Here is a 22,697-nt window from a genome sequence, read left to right on the forward strand (position 1 = left end):
TAAGAATTGAACTAGGCATTTTAGACATCAAGAATGTGGTCTGATGTGTTTGTAGCATGTTAATTTTATGTACTCATTCATTGGTTTCATAAAAATCCGCTGTTGTATGCAAAAGTTGAAAACTGTGATATTCAACCTGTTGATTTTGCATTTCAACGTGTTGATTTCACTTAAATCTGCCTCTGTTTGCACAATTCATGATTTGTCAACCTGTTGATTCCGTTTTCAACATGTTTATTTCACTTAAACTGCCACTGAATGATGAAAAATTGATCTTCTATGATTTTTAATGTGTTGTTTTCATAATTCAGTAAGTTGATTTCATTGAAACTTAATCTGGAAAAGTAAAGTTCAATTTTACGATTTTCAATCGATTGATTTTCAAAATCAGTCAGCTGATTTCACTTAACCAGATTCTATTTTTTAATCTCTGATGCTCTGATGTTGTTTTAGTCGACTGATTCTATTCTTCAACATGTTGATTTTACTTAAATTGTGCATTTACTCACGAATTAAATTGTTAAGCTGACCCAGTCAAAGAAAACATCTTTTTATCAAGTATTATCTGCTCTTAATTGCTCATTTCATCAGCCATGTGTTGCTTTTACTTATTTATTTGACCAAAAAGCATTTTAGTGTACAATTCCAATGTGCATGCAGCTCACATGATCTAAACTGATTGATTCTCTCATAAAAACACATTGAAAACATCATGAAGGCATGAGATATTGTTTTGGACTACATTAAACTGATTTGGGTAACCTAAAACGAATGAAATAGAAAAATCTGCACCATTTAATCAACTGTTTCTGAAAATCAGCTGGTTCAATTATAAATACTGCACTTGTATTGCTGCATTTGCATCATACATCTCTTAGAAACAGCCATACCAACACTCATCATGCCTCGTCGTTCCCAAAGGGCTATCCAATCTGATGATGAGCACTCCACTCCTCCTACCCCAAGGTCTCCAAATCATGAAAGCCATGAGAGAATTGAAGCATGGTTTGAGGATCATGAGGACAACATTCAAGTGTTCCTTATTGAGATGAATAGGAAACATATCAACTTTCCTAAGGTGCTGAGGTTCTCATGGCTAAGGGCTGAAGGCTTTGAGAGTTTATTCCAAAACCTAAACCATCAAAGGTTGAAGTCCTTCCTTAAACTTTCAGGGAAAATCTATCCAGACTTGGTGAAGGTGTTTTTCACCAACTTGGAGTTCAAAAATGATGTCCTGCTGTGCAGCATCAAGGGTGTTCGAATGGAGATCAACAAGAGAGCTTGGAAAGATGTGGTTGGACTCAAACCAAGGGATGTGCAAGTGAGGAAAGGTGAAACTGGGGCTGTTCCAGAATTCAACAAAATGTAATACTATGGCCAATGCTTGAGGAATCCTGCTACTAAAACCAAACACTTCCATGTTGGTGGTCTCAAGGTGGATCAGAGGTTGCTTGGTATGATTGTCACAAAAATCCTTGTCCCACGTGGTAGCAACCATTCTACATTGATTGAGGGAGATTTGATACACATGTATTGCATTCAAAACAACATCCAAGTGGATTGGATCTTTGTGTTTCGTGATCACATGCTCAAGGCCAAGAGGCTCACGGATTTTAGGCTACCATATGTGGTTTTGGTGTCTAAATTCATTGAATACTTTGGAATTGATGTAGAGGATGAGCTAGAAGAGTCAACTGGACTATTGAACCATACCTCCAACCAAAATCTGCACAAAATGTGCTTTCTCAAGGTGGGAAATGGATGGCCAACTGCTGGAGCTGTTGTTGATGGTGCACATGACCATGAAGTTGGTCCAAGTGGTGCAAATCAAAAGGAAGAACCAAATGTTGGACCTATGGACTTGATTCCCTACAACCCTCTAAAGGATAGAGGCCCTGTGTACTCACATTTTGAGAGGATGGTGCTGAACCAACTGCATGAACTCAATGTATCCTAACATGCACATCACAACTATTGTAATGAGAGGTTCAATGCATTGGATGGCCAAATTCATGATATCCATGATATGCTCCACTTGTTCTAGACCAGAAATGATCCTCAGGATGACTGAGTGTGGTGGTTGTTTAGGATCATGCATTGCATCCGTGTGTTTATGATTTTTCAGTCTAAGTTCTGTCAGTTTCAGTTGGTTGTTTTTCATTTCAGTCGGCTGATTATATCAGTTTTATGAGTTTTCTTCTCTGTTTCAGTTTGTGCTTGTTGTATTGTGTTCCAGTATTAATTAAATGATATGCAATGCTAATTATCTTTATGCATTTGTTCTGTTTGATGAATCCAAAGGGGGAGAAAAATTGGAAAATTGGAAACCACTTTTAATAATCACATTGAACTAAGCATTAAAATTGGGGGAGCATATTATTAATAGGGGGAGCATGATCACATTTGTATACTTGCTAGCTTGTGTGTATTGCTACTGTAAATGTCTTTCATGTTCACAAGCCTCAAGCTAAAGGTGTCACTTCATCAATTTGATGGTATCCAACAAATGGAAGCATTTGCAATGAAAGATAGAAGAAGATAGATGAAAGGAAATAGAGGTTGGCTTCATCAAATTAGGGGGAGATTGTTGACATGTAAAGCCAAGGTGGTTTGCTTCTTGAAGATTTGATGAAGACCTAATGAAGCTTTTTGAAATATCTTGAAGCCATTACCATTGGAATGAAGCCTACATTGATAAAGAAAATGTGATTTGATGTTATCTATGGTGATCAAGGCTGGAACGTGTGCTCTCCATGTAGTTATATCATTTAGAAAGTGTATTTTAAGTTTGTAATTCATGTTGTAGACCTTATAACATTAATTAGATGTTTTTGGTCTTAGGTGTGTGTGTCTTTTAATCTGTTGAATGGTTTTTCAAAAGGTTAAAATGTCTCTTTTACTCTGTTGAATGGTTTTTCAATATGTTAAAGTGTTGGCTGCAGTAGTCTTAAACTGCAACAAATTCAATCAGTTGATTTAGTTTTTAATCGACTGATTTCACTTAAGTCAAGTGAAATCAACCGATTGATTTGAAAATCAACCAGTTGAATTTCGTAATAGTTTGACTATATAAGCTGTGATTTTTGAAAGAGAGGTTTGTTGATCATTTTAGAGCACGAATTTGTTCTGGAAACTTGTGGAAACTCTCTCCTTCGTGATCATATGTGTTGCATTTGTTGAAGATTGATCTTGGATCAATTCTTGGAGCTTTTGGCTTGATTTGAAGCTTGGAGAAAGTGGTTTGTGGTAGGCTAGGCTGTGCTACCACTCAGGTTTGATCTTTCTCAAGGTTTGTGTGTGTGTGCCTGGTGGTTTTCTAGGTCTGCAAGAGGGTTCTTGCTGTGCTAGTTTGATTCTTGTGTGATTCAAGAGTCTTTTGTGGTGTTTTTGAATATTTTGAAAGTGTAAGGGTGGATACTTTGTAAATCTTTTGAAATAGTGCAAAGTCAAGCTCAGGTTGCCTTGACAAACTGGATGTAACTCAAGTTTGAGTGAACCAGTATAAAAATCTTGTGGTGTCCTCTCTTCTCTAACCCTTCTCTCTTGCATTTTCATTTTAAAGTTTAAAGAACTTGTGCTTTAATCATCTTTTTCATGTTCTTGCATGTTTCCATGGCATCTGCAGCATTGAGCATGTTTGTATAATCGTTTGGAACTAGTCTTAATCATTCTTGAGCATTATTTCTGGTTTAAAACTCGAATTTGCATTTATGCATTTTTCCCAGTATTTCAGTCGACTGTTTTTCTATTTCAATCGATTGATTCAACGCGCCATAATTTAAATAACACTAGTGGGTAATAATGTTATTACAAGTTCCAAATTTCGACAAAATATTAGAAAACACAAAAAAATCCCTAGCTCAAAGTCCCTCAAGCTAGCCCTCTCTCCTTTGCTATGCATCAACAACATCACCTGGAATATCATCTGCTCCCATATGATAAATCACATGATCATCGCCAAACACAAACAGAAAGGGTGAACTCATAACAAATTAACACATAAGTTAATAATAACAAAAATACACCCAACTATTTTATTCTAATTAGTTTTTGGCCAAGACCTTAATACTCCAAGGCTTTTTAACCTTCAATTGACACAAATAGTTGACCATGGACTCAAAATATATGATGCTCACATGAACCTGCCCGCTCGTGGTCCTGCCTCTACGAACCTCTCTACTCGTAGTCCTGCTCTACGGACCTCCCCGCTCGTAGTCTAACTCTATGGACCTGCCCGCCCGTAGTCCAACCCACGTGATCTACCAACTATGAACCTCCCCACTCGCAGCATCTCTCAAGTGTGAGCACGAAATATACGAACCTCCTCGCTCGTATCCCCATACGAGAGTAACATGATATGAACCTCCCTGCTCATATAATCACGTGTTCACCAGTATCCATGAACCTACCCACTCATGGCACATCATCTCCTGATCCAAGTCTCGCATCACTGCTTACAAACAACACATGCAAGCCACTGCCTGCAACGCTATCGCTTGGCGCAACCTAAGCGCCGCCAAGCGAAATTATTAAACAAACCGCCTGACGACACATCCAGGCGCTAGACCCACTCCAGACGTACTGTTTTAAAGTCTATCGCTTGGCGGATCACACCTTGCCGCCAGGCGCCATGTTGCCTAGAGATGTACCTGGTGGTCTTATCGCCTGGCGAACACCCGTAGGCCGCCAAGTGTCATACCAGTAGCGCGGTTCTTATAAGATCCCAACCAGATATTACGAATTTCATTAATAAAATGCCGAAATAATAAATAAACTTCATTTATTGAAATCTCATTTCCCAAAAACGCGGGAAATTTAAAAAAAAACTTTATTATAATACATAGTATCTCAAACACTCAATTTATAAAGCCAAATATAAAAGCCATGTTCCATAATCCAAATGGTTACAAAAATCCATAAAATCCATAAAATAATAAGATGTTAAATATAATTTCCCCAACTAGCCCACGCTCCGGATCTACACCTCACCAAATCCATCTGCAACATCATCTGCTCTTGTGTACCATGTACACGATCATCACCAAACACAAGCAGATAGGGTGAGCTAACAGTTAAACAATTATACATACACGACATACATACATATATATATATATATATATATATATATATATATATATATATATATATATATATCAATACATCCACACCGAAGGAATTCTATCCCCTAATTTCATACCACATGGCCACTACCATGTTGCCCGTGTTCTACATCTTCTGATGAGTATCTCAAGATATCTTGCTGCCACACCTACCAACCACAACTGGTAGAGCACGTGTGGGAAACCATGGTACCGACCACTCTCCGTAACGCCAGGTGGAGTTCCCAATACGAATAAGTATTCGTAACGTCCCAAGACTACCAAACTAGTCAACTTAGTATTGAGGAGGGCAATCTAACTAGACCCATCAGTAAACGCCACAAAGTGCACACTCACACCGACAACACTCACCAACCCTAGCCACAACTCAAGAATTTCTTGTGTTCATCTGCCATCCTGAGCCACAACTCAAGAGATGTCATTCTGAGCCACAAATCAAGGAATGCCACGTGTTTAACCCCGATCTCAAACCACAACTCAAAGGATATGTTTTGAGCCACAACTCAAGGAACACCAGAAAGCCGACCTTTGAGATATCATCAAACCCTAGTAGATCATGCACACCCAAATCAAGCAAGACGCAAGTCTGGTCTCCGCATTATCGCCTGGCGTTGCTCATGAGCCGCTAGGCGAAACTCACCTTCAGACCGCTTGACAGGGGATGCGTACCGTAGGCGCCATGCGCCTAAAAGCACACTGCCTCTCCAATTTTCGTCTAGCGGGTCATCCCTCACCGCTTGGCGCCTCGCGTCATATAGAGCCCTTGGAACACTAGCTATCGCCTAGCGGGTTGAACTTCGTCGTCAGGCGCCACACCAGTACAACGAACTGTACTGGTTTTTTCTTCACTTCATCCATTTTCTAACCCTCTGTCACAAACTTGCACACCTCCAGAGTATAATTTCTCTTAATGGTTATCTTACTAGTTTTTGTACCCGTGCAATGCACGAGACTATTTAAAATATATTTTTTTGTTATTATAAATAATAATAATACTAAAAGGTATGAAAATTGTGTAATAACATAATATTTGAACATATAGAACTTTAATGTTTTGATTATATTTAATATTATCACATTTAACCGCTATTTGATAATTTTTTTCAAAGTAATTAGAAATACTAAAGTTTTTCTATCCACCTTCAATCTTGGTATTTTTTTGTTGAAGAATTTATAAGCAAACTTTTACATTTGATTGGTCCAAATGTATGTTATGAATAAAAATATATTTGAATTTTTCTAAACGAAGTTGTTTTCTAAAATATAATAACAGTAAAATTTAAATATAAGAAAAAAATAAAACATGAATACAAATAAATATAACTGATAAAATATTAAAGGAATAAATAAACCAGTGTAGAAGCTCGAATTGAATTTCTAAAAGAATATCATAAACAATAAGATTTTTAAAACAATAATTTATTACTTAAAGATTTTAGTTATGTCCAAAAATCAACATATTTGAACTTTTTTTGGGTTAAATATGTTTTTGGTTGTTTAACTTTCGGTGAAAATTAGAATTAGTTCATCTTTAAAACTTTAGCTTAAAAGTCTTCAAATTTTAGAAATCTTTGAATTTAGTCCTTTTAACCAAATTTTGTTAAATTTATTTGACATTTCAAATATTTTTCTTGGTAGCATTTGAGTTGTTAACACCATTTGACACATCTATGTTTCAATGTTAGCTAAAAAATTATTATGAAACTCGTTTGAAACGTAAAATAAAGGCTTAAATATACATTTGATTCCTATTTTTCTTGTTTTTATTCAATTTGGTCCTTATTTTTGTTTTGTGTTCAATTAGGTCCTCATTTTCATCAAATTGTGGTCAATTTGGTCCTTTTCACTAATGGTGTTTAAATAGTTAGCGTTTTTGAACAGTACATGCCACGTGTCAGTTCCTGATTTTTTTGATTTTTTTTTAAAATTTTTTAAAATTTTTAAATTTTTTTAATTTCAAAAAATTGTCCACGTGTCAACTCACAATTGTGTCACGTGTCAATGCTAGTGCCATGTGTCAGTTTGTGGTTGTATTATTTCTTTTTGTTCAATTTAGTCCCAATATTCGTTATTTTTGTTCAATTCAGTCCCTATATTCGTTATTTTTGTTTAATTTAGTTCTAAATTTTGTTAAAATAGAACCATTTAATTTTTAAAATTAACATTATTATTAGTTATTTTTTAAATTCAATTATAAATTATAATATTTAATTATAAATTGAATATAATTCTTAGATTCAATTGTTAAATAGAATATAATTATTAAAATATTATTAAAATATAATTATTAAAATTTTAAAAATATATATTAACATTTGTAAAATTTACATTTAAATTTAAAATATTTAATATTTTTATTGCATTTTAGATATTAAAATCTAAAATATTTTATATTTAAATGTTAATTTTACAAATATTAGTTTACTTTTCTAAAATATTTTGAATGGATTAATTACAATTTTTGTACCTAACGTTTTTGCTATTTTAGAATGGGTATGTTGTTAATAAAATAACAACTGTTGTTTTATTTGTATTAGTACATCAATAATGTACATCACTCCTCCTCAAAGCTGAAAAATATTTTGGATTAATACATCAATGCAAAGTAGGAAAGTTGATATTAACATTTCAACAAAAAATAATAGAGATTTTATTTATTTCTTGTTAAACCTCAAAATCGCAAAGAATAAATAACTCATAGGCTTTCTTGAGAAAGTTCATTTCTCCTCTTTGCTGATAGTAAACTTATATGTAGTCGATTGAACTTAACAACTTCCACCACAAAAACATTAAATAAACCAACACCACCAAATAAATGATAAGTAACATAAAATGAAATATTGTTGTTACCTAATATGTTCCCTTTTATTATTGTATTTCATCAATCAATATCATTCATATTTGTAAAACTTAATGACACTAAAACTAAAACCACATTAAATATGTTAAAGGAAGAATAACAGGCAAAATATTTGTTATTTTAATGGCATTGGTGTAGTTGGCAACATAGGTATGAATGTTATGCGGATAAAATGAAAAGACAACAAAATCACATAAAATGGGAAACCAAACATAGGCATAACAAATTCAACCTCTACCATAAAGAATAGAAAACAATGTACTCAAATTATACAACAAATGTATGCCAAAAATAAAAAAATAACCATATGAAAATAGAGATTCTATAGGTATGAATGTTATGTAGATAAAATGAAAAGACAACAAAATCACATAAAATATGGAGCCAAACATAGGCATATCAAAATCAACCACTACCATAAAGAATAGAAAATAATGTAGTCAAATTATACAACAAATGCATGCCAAAAACCAAAAAACAACCATATGAAAATAGAGATTCTAAAGATTAGAAATCAGAAATGAAAAACCAAAATAAAACTTGAAAAGGGAAAATAAGGACATTAGGTTACAAATCAAGGTGATACCGAGAGATTTCCTCAGCGAAACCAATTGAAGAGAGTAAACAAGGAAGAGAAAAAAAGAAATCAAAATACTAGTGTTAGAAATGAGACCAATAAAGAATTGCAACAAATGCTACTAAATTCAAACTTTGCAAATGCATGAAGAGATTAAAAAAAAAGATTTTTGATAAAAGGTTGACTTGGCTTAAAAGGTGTAACCGTAAACATTTGGAATGGTAGGATGCATTCTGAAAATATTGAAGGTAATAAAGTGGTAGAAGTTTTACAGAAGAAAGTAATCAATGATAAAAATCAAACATTTTAAAATGCTTCTGATTAACAGAGACCTTTGGCCTCTTCATACTTCTTCTACTTTGTTTCAAAGATTTCTTGCACCTCAATTCAATTCAGATTTGTTTTTTTATATCAGCACTACACAAAGCCAACAAAAACATTAAAATCATTGAATTCAAGTGAAACTAACAAAAGAAATGAGAAAAAAAAAACAGAATTATTGTAATAATAATTTGGTTTTACCTCATTCCATTAACCTTTCATCAAAAACCAAACAAAATCTAAAGTGGAGAAGGCCTTTTCTTCCCACATCCTACTTTCTTCTTCTTGTCTTTTTCATTTCATTATAATAAGAAGATAGAAGAAACACTCACGTACAAAAAAAAACACGAGAATGATAAAAATTAAACCTTTTGAAAAAATAGAAAAGTGATCTTCATCTTTTTGTTTTAAATGTTAAACATTTTAAAAATCAAACCTTTTAAATATATTTATCATTTTTAGTCTTGATTTTGGACTTCAAGAGCTCTTTGATTTTCTCCTTCCTGAAAATTTTCTGAATCTCAAAAACAAAAGTAAAGTTAAGATATTCTAAAATTAAAAATCACATGTATCCTAAGATGTCCTGGAAAAAAAGTCACATATATCCGGAACAAATCACAATGAATTAAATGAAAATGAAAATATTCAAAAAAACAAAGACATATTATGCAATAAAAAAAAGGAAAACAAAATCAAAGAGAGAAGAGAGGAAGGAGAAGACAGAGAATAATAAAAATTAAACCTTTTCGAAAAAACAGAGAAGTGATCTTCATCTTTCTGTTTTAAACGTTAAACTTTTTAAAAATCAAACATTTTAAAGATATTTATCTTTTTCAGTCTTGATTTAAGACTTCAAGACCTCCTTGATTTTCTCCTTCCTGAAAATTTTCTGTATCTAAAAAACAAAAGTAAAGTTAAGACGTCATAAAATTAAAAATCACATGTATCCTAAAATGTCCTCAACAAAAAGTCACATATATCCGGAACATATCACAATGAATTATTTGAAAATGAAAAGATTCAAAAAAATACAAAGACATATTAAGCAATAAAAAAAGGAAAAGAAAATAAAAGAGAAAAGAGAGGAAGGAGAAGACAGAGAATAATAAAAAATTGAACCTTTTTGAGAGAATAGAGAAGTGATCTTCATCTTTCGGTTTTAAACGTTAAACTTTTTAAAAATCAAACATTTTAAACTTATTTATCTTTTTCAGTCTTGATTTTGGACTTCAAGAGCTCTTTGATTTTCTCCTTCCTTAAAATTTTCTGAATCTCAAAAACAAAAGTAAAGTTAAGATGTTCTAAAATTAAAAATCACATGTATCCTAAGATGTCCTGAAAAGAAAGTCACATATATCCGGAACAAATCACAATGAATTAAAGGAAAATGAAAATATTCAAAAAAACAAAGACATATTATGCAATAAAAAAAAGAAGAGAAAATGAAAGAGAGAAGAGAGAAGAGAGGAAGGAGAAGACAAAGAATAATAAAAATTAAACCTTTTTGAAAAAATAGAGAAGTGATCTTCATCTTTCTGTTTTACACGTTAAAATTTTAAAAAGCAAACATTTTAAAGATATTTATCTTTTTCAGTCTTGATTTTGGACTTCAAGAGCTCTTTGATTTTCTCCTTCCTGAAAATTTTCTGAATCTCAAAAACAAAAGTAAAGGTAAGATGTTCTAAAATTAAAAATCACATGTATCCTAAGATGTCCGGAAAAGAAAGTCACATATATCCGTAACAAATCACAATGAATTAATTGAAAATGAAAAGATTAAAAAAAAACAAGGACATTATGCAATAAAAAAAGGAAAAGAAAATGAAAGAGAAAAGAGAGAAGAGAGGAAGGAAAAGACAGAGAATAATAAAAATTAAACCTTTTTGAGAAAATAGAGAAGTGATCTTCATCTTTCTGTTTTAAACATTAAACTTTTTAAAAATCAAACATTTTAAAGATATTTATCTTTTTCAGTCTTGATTTTGGACTTCAAGAGCTCTTTGATTTTCTCCTTCCTTAAAATTTTTTGAATCTCAAAAACAAAAGTAAAGTTAAGATGTTCTAAAATTAAAAATCACATGTATCCTAAGATGTCCTGAAAAGAAAGTCACATATATTCGGAACAAATCACAATGAATTAAAGGAAAATGAAAATAATCAAAAAAACAAAGACATATTATGCAATAAAAAAAGGAAGAGAAAATGAAAGAGAGAAGAGAGGAAGGAGAAAACAGAGAATAATAAAAATTAAACCTTTTCGAAAAAACAGAGAAGTGATCTTCATCTTTCTATTTTAAACGTTAAACTTTTTAAAAATCAAACATTTTAATGATTGTTATCTTTTTCAGTCTTGATTTTGGACTTCAAGAGCTCTTTGATTTTCTCCTTCCTGAATATTTTCTGAATCTCAAAAACAAAAGTAAAGTTAAGATGTTCTAAAATTAAAAATCACAGGTATCTTAAGATGTCCTGAAAAAAAAGTCACATATATCCGGAACAAATCACAATGAATTAAAGGAAAATGAAAATATTCAAAAAAACAAAGACATATTATGCAATAAAAAAAGGAAGAGAAAATGAAAGAGAGAAGAGAGAAGAGAGAAGAGAGGAAGGAGAAGACAGAGAATAATAAAAATTCAACCTTTTTGAAAAAACAGAGAAGTGATCTTCATCTTTCTGTTTTAAACGTTAAACTTTTTAAAAATCAAACATTCTAAATTTATTTATCTTTTTCAGTCTTGATTTTGGACTTCAAGAGCTCTTTGATTTTTTCCTTCCTTAAAATTTTCTGAATCTCAAAACCAAAAGTAAAGGTAAGATGTTCTAAAATTAAAAATCACATGTATCCTAAGATGTCCTGGAAAAAAAGTCACATATATCCGGAACAATTCACAATGAATTAATTGAAAATGAAAAGATTCAAAACAAAAACAAAGACATTATGCAATAAAAAAAGGAAAAGAAAATGAAAGAGAGAAGAGAGAAGAGAGAAAGGAGAAGACAGAGAATAATAAAAATTAAACCTTTTTGAAAAAATAGAGAAGTGATCTTCATCTTTCTGTTTTAAACGTTATACTTTTTAAAAATCAAACATTTTAAAGATATTTATCTTTTTCAGTCTTGATTTTGGACTTCAAGAGCTCTTTGATTTTCTCCTTCCTTAAAAATTTTTGAATCTCAAAAACAAAAGTAAAGTTAAGATGTTCTAAAATTAAAAATCACATGTATACTAAGATGTCCTGGAAAAAAAGTCACATATATCCGGAACAAATCACAATGAATTAAATGAAAATGAAAATATTCAAAAAAACAGACATATGATGCAATAAAAAAAGGAAAACAAAACGAAAGAGAGAAGAGAGGAAGGAGAAGACAGAGAATAATAAAAATTAAACCTTTTCGAAAAAACAGAGAAGTGATCTTCATCTTTCTGTTTTAAACGTTAAACTTTTTAAAAATCAAACATTTTAATGATTGTTATCTTTTTCAGTGTTGATTTTGGACTTCAAGAGCTCTTTGATTTTCTCCTTCCTGAATATTTTCTGAATCTCAAAAACAAAAGTAAAGTTAAGATGTTTTAAAATTAAAAATCACAGGTATCTTAAGATGTCCTGAAAAAAAAGTCCCATATATCCGGAACAAATCACAATGAATTAAAGGAAAATGAAAATATTCAAAAAAACAAAGACATATTATGCAATAAAAAAAGGAAGAGAAAATGAAAGAGAGAAGAGAGAAGAGAGAAGAGAGGAAGGAGAAGACAGAGAATAATAAAAATTCAACCTTTTTGAAAAAACAGAGAAGTGATCTTCATCTTTCTGTTTTAAACGTTAAACTTTTTAAAAATCAAACATTCTAAATTTATTTATCTTTTTCAGTCTTGATTTTGGACTTCAAGAGCTCTTTGATTTTTTCCTTCCTTAAAATTTTCTGAATCTCAAAACCAAAAGTAAAGGTAAGATGTTCTAAAATTAAAAATCACATGTATCCTAATATGTCCTGGAAAAAAAGTCACATATATCCGGAACAATTCACAATGAATTAATTGAAAATGAAAAGATTCAAAACAAAAACAAAGACATTATGCAATAAAAAAAGGAAAAGAAAATGAAAGAGAGAAGAGATAAGAGAGAAAGGAGAAGACAGAGAATAATAAAAATTAAACCTTTTTGAAAAAATAGAGAAGTGATCTTCATCTTTCTGTTTTAAACGTTATACTTTTTAAAAATCAAACATTTTAAAGATATTTATCTTTTTCAGTCTTGATTTTGGACTTCAAGAGCTCTTTGATTTTCTCCTTCCTTAAAAATTTTTGAATCTCAAAAACAAAAGTAAAGTTAAGATGTTCTAAAATTAAAAATCACATGTATACTAAGATGTCCTGGAAAAAAAGTCACATATATCCGGAACAAATCACAATGAATTAAATGAAAATGAAAATATTCAAAAAAACAGACATATGATGCAATAATAAAAGGAAAACAAAACGAAAGAGAGAAGAGAGGAAGGAGAAGACAGAGAATAATAAAAATTAAACCTTTTCGAAAAAACAGAGAAGTGATCTTCATCTTTCTGTTTTAAACGTTAAACTTTTTAAAAATCAAACATTTTAATGATTGTTATCTTTTTCAGTGTTGATTTTGGACTTCAAGAGCTCTTTGATTTTCTCCTTCCTGAATATTTTCTGAATCTCAAAAACAAAAGTAAAGTTAAGATGTTTTAAAATTAAAAATCACAGGTATCTTAAGATGTCCTGAAAAAAAAGTCACATATATCCGGAACAAATCACAATGAATTAAAGGAAAATGAAAATATTCAAAAAAACAAAGACATATTATGCAATAAAAAAAGGAAGAGAAAATGAAAGAGAGAAGAGAGAAGAGAGGAAGGAGAAGACAGAGAATAATAAAAATTCAACCTTTTTGAAAAAACAGAGAAGTGATCTTCATCTTTCTGTTTTAAACGTTAAACTTTTTAAAAATCAAACATTCTAAATTTATTTATCTTTTTCAGTCTTGATTTTGGACTTCAAGAGCTCTTTGATTTTTTCCTTCCTTAAAATTTTCTGAATCTCAAAACCAAAAGTAAAGGTAAGATGTTCTAAAATTAAAAATCACATGTATCCTAAGATGTCCTGGAAAAAAAGTCACATATATCCGGAACAATTCACAATGAATTAATTGAAAATGAAAAGATTCAAAACAAAAACAAAGACATTATGCAATAAAAAAAGGAAAAGAAAATGAAAGAGAGAAGAGAGAAGAGAGAAAGGAGAAGACAGAGAATAATAAAAATTAAACCTTTTTGAAAAAATAGAGAAGTGATCTTCATCTTTCTGTTTTAAACGTTATACTTTTTAAAAATCAAACATTTTAAAGATATTTATCTTTTTCAGTCTTGATTTTGGACTTCAAGAGCTCTTTGATTTTCTCCTTCCTTAAAAATTTTTGAATCTCAAAAACAAAAGTAAAGTTAAGATGTTCTAAAATTAAAAATCACATGTATACTAAGATGTCCTGGAAAAAAAGTCACATATATCCGGAACAAATCACAATGAATTAAATGAAAATGAAAATATTCAAAAAAACAGACATATGATGCAATAAAAAAAGGAAAACAAAACGAAAGAGAGAAGAGAGGAAGGAGAAGACAGAGAATAATAAAAATTAAACCTTTTCGAAAAAACAGAGAAGTGATCTTCATCTTTCTGTTTTAAACGTTAAACTTTTTAAAAATCAAACATTTTAATGATTGTTATCTTTTTCAGTGTTGATTTTGGACTTCAAGAGCTCTTTGATTTTCTCCTTCCTGAATATTTTCTGAATCTCAAAAACAAAAGTAAAGTTAAGATGTTTTAAAATTAAAAATCACAGGTATCTTAAGATGTCCTGAAAAAAAAGTCACATATATCCGGAACAAATCACAATGAATTAAAGGAAAATGAAAATATTCAAAAAAACAAAGACATATTATGCAATAAAAAAAGGAAGAGAAAATGAAAGAGAGAAGAGAGAAGAGAGGAAGGAGAAGACAGAGAATAATAAAAATTTAACCTTTTTGAAAAAACAGAGAAGTGATCTTCATCTTTCTGTTTTAAACGTTAAACTTTTTAAAAATCAAACATTTTAAATTTATTTATCTTTTTCAGTCTTGATTTTGGACTTCAAGAGCTCTTTGATTTTCTCCTTCCTTAAAATTTTCTGAATCTCAAAACCAAAAGTAAAGGTAAGATGTTCTAAAATTAAAAATCACATGTATCCTAAGATGTCTTGGAAAAAAAGTCACATATATCCGGAACAAATCACAATGAATTAATTGAAAATGAAAAGATTCAAAACAAAAACAAAGACATTATGCAATAAAAAAAGGAAAAGAAAATGAAAGAGAGAAGAGAGAAGAGAGAAAGGAGAAGACAGAGAATAATAAAAATTAAACCTTTTTGAAAAAATAGAGAAGTGATCTTCATCTTTCTGTTTTAAACGTAATACTTTTTAAAAATCAAACATTTTAAAGATATTTATCTTTTTCAGTCTTGATTTTGGACTTCAAGAGCTCTTTGATTTTCTCCTTCCTTAAAATTTTTTGAATCTCAAAAACCAAAGTAAAGTTAAGATGTTCTAAAATTAAAAATCACATGTATACTAAGATGTCCTGGAAAAAAAGTCACATATATCCGGAACAAATCACAATGAATTAAATGAAAATGAAAATATTCAAAAAAACAGACATATTATGCAATAAAAAAAAGGAAAACAAAATGAAAGAGAGAAGAGAGGAAGGAGAAGACAGAGAATAATAAAAATTAAACCTTTTCGAAAAAACAGAGAAATGATCTTCATCTTTCTATTTTAAACGTTAAACTTTTTAAAAATCAAACATTTTAATGATTGTTATCTTTTTCAGTCTTGATTTTGGACTTCAAGAGCTCTTTGATTTTCTCCTTCCTGAAAATTTTTTGTATCTTAAAAACAAAAGTAAAGTTAAGATGTTCTAAAATTAAAAATCACATCTATCCTAAGATGTCCTGAACAAAAAGTCACATATATCCGGAACAATTCACAATGAGTTAATTGAAAATGAAAAGATTGAAAAAAAAACAAAGACATATTATGCAATTAAAAAGGAAAAGAAAATGAAAGAGAGAAGAAAGAAGAGAGGAAGGAGAAGACAAAAAGTCATTCACATTTTCCGGGAAAATCTCTCGAAGATATCATCATAATGCAGAAAGAAGATGAATATTTTAAGTAATGAGTAGAAAGAACATCATTCTCACTATCTATGACATCAAAAAATTTCCTTGTTCATTCTTTTAAGATAAAGTCATAAAAACTTAAACATTAAAACTCCTTGAAAAGATATAATCAACATCTGATATAGTATTTTAATGGATAAAGCATATCCTACACTAACTGGTTTAGTAACCTCCATTCGTCGTTGTCATAAGAAACATGAGAAAAATTAACCAAAAAATCATCACTAAACATTAGGGCATCTTCTTCGATCTTACGTCCTATATATGAATCTCCAAAAACTACAAATTAAGTAAAAAAATGTGAAATCATGAGAAATAAAATACCATGGAAAGCTCTTCGTCACTTTGGTTGATAACATGATGTCCGGTGAAGGCATCCAAGCACCAAAAATGAACAACGTAAATCAAGAACAAAAAAACATAAAAGTAGTAAACGGTGAAGGCATAACCAAAACCTGATCTTTGGACTTGAAGACTTCTTCGATCTTCTTTTTTAGTGAAGGCATAACCAAAAAATAAACAAAAACGTAGTTGTGATAACAAACTGTGGAATGATGGAAAACAACATGTAGAGTTTAAAATTAAAAAAGGTTTGAGTTGGGTATTTGAGAGATGAAATCCTAAAATGCAATGTACACATTACGTAGAGGGTTGCCTTGATGATCGGAGAGTAAGAAAAGATTCATAAGAAGGGTAAGGTTTTAGTGATGAATATGGAGGGTAGGATTCAAAAGTTGAAAGAAAAATGAGGCAGTAGAGGGTGAGAGAAAAGTTGAGAGTGAGGCAGCAGAAAGTGAAAGAAGAGTTGAGAGTGAAAGAATTAGGGTTGTAGCAAAGGAGATTATTTTTTGTTTTTGAATTTAAGAGCCACACATTGTCACTTGTCAAAAAAATAGTGTTTAAACTTTCTACTTTTAGGTAATTTTGTGTGTTTTGCTTTTTATTGTTGATGAAAAAACTTGCACTGTGTGCTACCTTCATTTGTATTATAAATAGATTACCAATATTCTTATTCTCACGTGGTTCCCCAATCCCATTATACCAATGAGTTGATTTACTTAAGATCAAATCAACTCACCAACCTTTCAACTCATGCAACTCATACTAACGTATGACTAAGCCTTACCATTACCTGATAGTAACATATTTAGTCCATTCATGACCCCACCACAACCATATATCCTACCTTATCATTTAATATGCCATATGTTCCTTATGCACAAATTGTCAAATTTCTTTAATTCAACCATCCAAGCTACTAGCTACGCTTCTGATGGACATATACCAACCACTGCAATATTTTACACTTCGGCCACAATACCAATACAATTACAAATTTCCAACCCATTCTTTATTTCCCATCTCCTTTCATTACTCAAGTTTCCTTTCCGGCTCTCGAGATATTCCAAAGGAATCCTTTATACTAATTGTTCATTACCATTCCATGCCAAAAGTTACCACCGTATCCAAACCAAAGCCAACACACCTAAAATCCCTAGAATGCTTCTAGGTGTTGCGTTGTCGCTTGGCGGTACACCATGTTCTGCCAGGCGGTCCATCAGACCTATGAAAAATCCAAGTTCTGCCACACCTACTGTAACATCCCGCCCGGATATTACGGATTTTAAATAATAAAATAAAATGTAATAATAATACTCCATTTATTATAAATCATTTTCCCAAAACCACGAGAATTTAGAAATTTATTACACCGATAAAACCAATTTAAATCCAATTTTTAAAAACACAATACATTATCAACATTAGTCTCATTATAAAGCCATGTTCTATAATTCTAATGATTACAAGAAATCCTTAAAACTTATAAAAATGATGAAACACTGCCACAAAGTTTCCCAACTAGCCCACGCTCCGGATCTACGCTCCACCAAAACCACCTACAACGTCATCTACTCTCGTGTACCGCATACATGATCATCGCCAAACACATGCAAATAGGGTGAGCTAAAGGAATATAAACATATTCAACAATTTATATAACAAAACACACACATTAAAGGAACTCCATCCAACATGGCCACCACCATGTAATCCATGTTCTACATCTTTGGTTGATAATCTCAAGCTATCATTGTTGTCCAACCTACATGCCACCACTTGTAGAACACATGCGGGAACACTCGCTATTTCGAGCAATAACTCAAAGAATGCTCGTGTTACCCTCTATCCTAAGCTACAACTCCAGGAATACTCCAGCATCTGACCCTTGAAATATCGCCCAAAGCCTCGTAGACCACGCACATCCAAAGTAAGCAAAACACAATGTCTGCTTCATCAAAAATCGCCTGACGCTCCACACGAGTCGCCAAGCGCCTCTGATACTACTATTTCTACAAGTATCGCCTGGCGGGACAACGTTTATCGCCAAGCGCCACCTGCTTCAATTCTCTACTGGTTTTGTAGCTATCGCCTAGCAGTCAAACACCATTGCCGGGCGCTACACCAGTACTTGCGCAGTATTGGTTTTTAAGCACCCATGACAAAGTAAAATCAATCCATTCACATTTCATATATATATATATATATATATATATATATATATATATATATATATATTTCCCCTTTAAATCCATGCTAGCATTCAATTCTAACTTATGAATAACGCATGCTCAAACAAATATAAGCAGCAACACTCTAACAATTTAAGCACATGATCCTATGCACCAATGCAAATTAATATTGACACACATGCATTCACCAATAACCAATTCTCCACATGTGACTAACCCAAAGGAACATTTAAATTGATAGAGACTTACCACATAACCAAATCATGCTTCATTAGAAGTTACTTGAAATTATCTAAAGTTTATTCATGTATTTTAAAGACTCCAAAATTAGCAATATTGAGTAACATATATCTCTAGTTACTGACCTCCAAATCGAATCTCCACCGTTCAAAGTGAAGAACTACATCTTATGGACCTCTTGTCAAAATTATACCCAAATCAGATGTTAACGAACCGGGAAATGCAGTTTTACAAAAATTACGCAAACCAGAAAAATTATGGTGCCCGAAAATCAGGAACTTGGCGCCTGGTGGTACAAAACCAGTGCTGGGCAGTTCCTGTTCGGCGAAAATAAGAAAAATAGCGTTTTCGTGAATCAGAACACCACACATCTCTGGTATGGCGCCGGGCGGCAACCAAGGTGTCGCAAGGCGGTTCCTGCTGTTCCAGGAACCCCGACATTCTTCCTGCACTTGCGAACCTTAGCCCATTCACCACAACTCAGGTTTCCATCAATTTATGACTCAATAGGCCATACTTACGTATTTAGGTTCATGGTTCATTCCTAAACTTCCAATCTAAGATACTTCATTAACAATTTCCCATTTAATTTCGTGTAACTTTGAGAATCACCAATCATCAACCCTAAAAAAATGGGGACCAATGACATAATTAAATCTCAAAAAAAATGAGACCTTAGAATTGGTCTATTATTCAATTAAAGTCTCTCATTGAAATTACTGTAGAAGCTCTATAAATCTCTATAATTTAAATCAAGAATATAGTAAGTCATCTTTCTTTCTTGTTTCTAGGAGTTCAATTTGTATTTTTCCATTTTTTGATTTTTTCTAAGTTGCATGTAGATTTTCTCTTCTCTGGTGAACTCTATGTGTGTTGGTGCGTCCAACCATGTTCTGAGATCATTGATTTGATCTTATTGTGTGTGTAGTTAGGTTTTTTTTGGTGGAAGCTGCGAAAATGTGTTTAGGAGCTTAAAAATATCTTTTGAGGTGAAGGAAGCTAAAATTTTGAACTATTGCATGATGATTTTTGTTTGGTTTATGGTTGCATATTGATGTGGTGATTTGGAATCTTAAATTTGTTGATTGTTGTTCTTTGTTGGTATGAGATGGAGAATCTCTAACTTGCATGTTTATATGTTTATTTATGTCGAAAATTGGGATTTTCTTGGAAAGAATGTTAAATGAGATAAGTTTGGTTGAATTAGTAGTTTAGTATGAAATTGGAGATGTTTTTGACTTGGTAGAAGCCTAATATTGGTTTTTTGGTATTTTGAGAATTGGAAAATTGCATATTTGAGTTTATGTGTTTTGGAGACTCACTGGGTGAGCCTATATCTCATTAGGCAAATTGGTATTCTCATTACAAGTCATTACAAGTCATAACCGTCAGATCAAGCTATAATTTGACAGTTGATCCTAGATGTAAGACTTGAGAAAATTAAATAAAAAAATAAATATTTATTTAATAAATGAAGGGACGGGAGTCCCTGATAGAGGTCGTACCCCACCAAATTAAACAGTTAAATTCAGTTTGTGAAAGCTGAACCAAGTCATCTCCCAACGACCAATATTTTCATCCAAAGCTTCAATTTCTAGATGAACACAACAATACAATATAGGGGGTGGGGGGTTTGGCAGATTTACGGATGTAACACACAATTAAAAACTTAAATGCAGATGTGTAAAAATGATGTAAAAATAGCGTTGATTCCTTACTTCAAATGAACATCCACCAATCACGAATTACAAATCAAAATGGTTATATTAACTCTCATGAGACCCGAATTAATTACTAATCGCAAATTAACTCGAACTCAAGTGAAATTAAGCAATGCACACATTCATGAATCTGCTATAGTTCACTAAGCATGAACACACAATGATTCCACTATGCAAATTAAGCAAAAACAGAATGGTTTCTTCATTAAACCCAAACGCAAATTCAGAATGGAGAGATTAACAAAACTCCACCGAACAAAACACTAATCTCAAGGTTTCAATTCATTATCTACAAAGAATCAACACGTAAACTTAGCTCCTCATGGAATCCGAATTAGGGTTCAACAAAATTTGCAATTCAACCATTCAAATGAGTTCAAATTGTTGTTCAAAGCTTAAAATGGTGCAACAAACGAAAATGAGCAAGGAATAATAGAGGAAAAACGAAAACAACCAACAAAACCTTAAATGCTTCAATATAAATGTTACCAAAGGTGCATAAAACGTGAATACAAGCAATAGGTGTTGTCCATGACTCATAAAATGTCAAAAACGAGTGGAAACGTGAAAAATCAGCTAGTGCCTCCATGGGTCACCTTCCAAAGTTTGAAAAACCTAAAATGGAGAGTGGAGAAGATGATGGTGCGACTGCATGAGCTAAGAGACCTCCCATTCACGTGGTCAAATCAACCTTGCCACTAGTATTTACAAAAATGCCACTGTACCACTTAGAATTTCAAAAATGCCACTGCTGGGCCCCAAGTTTGGCCCATTCACTTAGATGACGTGGAAATGATGTGGAAATGATGTGGCAACTCTCTTCAACTGAATATTAATGTCCAAGCTCCAAAATTGCTTCACCCAAATACCTAAAAATAATTAAAAATGAAAATTAGGCCAAATAATGCGAAATTAACCCAAATTCATAACAGTGGCGCAATAAAGCCCAACAGATGAAAACACACTAAAGATAAACAATTAAGCACTGAACAACTATCAAATGGGTACAAAAAGGCTAGAAGAATGGAGGAAAATAATGAGTCATCAGTCCCTAAGTTAATTAATTTGGAGAGAAAAGATGAGAGAAATTACTAGGTCAAGTAGTTAAGAGTACTTGGTTCTTATTGAAGGACTTGTGTTCAAGTCCAATGTGTATGCCATTAGAGGATAATTTAATGGTTTTATTATTTTAATAATATGTTGGACTATAAGGCGTGGTTTTATAATCCTAGATGCATAGGTGGTTGATTATGCATTGGATTGGTAGTTGTGTGATTGTATGTTCGAACCTTGACTTATGCGAAATAGGTTCTTTTTACCAAAAACTCTTTTTGATCATGAATGAGAATAATTATGATTATTATGATTCTTCTTGATGTATGTTTAGAGATTTCTTCTAAATACGGCACACTTATTATAATTATTATTTTTATTCTATTTTACTATTATTATTTTTATTATTTTTCTTATTATTATTATTATAATTTTAATATTATTATTATTTTACTATTATAATTATTATTATAATTATTTTTATTATTATTATTATTATTACTATTACTATAATTATTCTTATTCTTATTATTTATTTTATTTTATTTTACTATTATTATTATTATGATTATTATTTATTATTATTATTATTATGATTATTATTTATTATTATTATTATTATTTTGTTTTACTTTTATTATTATTATTATTTTTATTGTTATTATTATTATACTTATTATTTTTATTTTATTTTATTATTATCATTACTATTATTATTATTATTATCATTATTTATTATTATTATTATTATTATTATTATTTTATTATTATTTTACTATTATTTTGTTATTATTATCATTGTTTTATTTTATTTGTAATTTTATTATCGTTATTATTTTTTTATTATGATTGCTTTATTTTATTATTTTTATTTTTATTATTTTATTTTTATTTATTGGTATTATTGTTTTATTTTATTTTATTATTATTTTCATTATTATTATTTTTATATTTATTGTTTCATTTTATTATTATTATTGTTGTTGTTAATTTTTTATTAGTATTATTATTACTATTTT

The sequence above is a fragment of the Vigna unguiculata genome, chromosome 10 (assembly GCF_004118075.2).
Source record: "Vigna unguiculata cultivar IT97K-499-35 chromosome 10, ASM411807v1, whole genome shotgun sequence".
Lineage (NCBI taxonomy): Eukaryota > Viridiplantae > Streptophyta > Magnoliopsida > Fabales > Fabaceae > Vigna > Vigna unguiculata.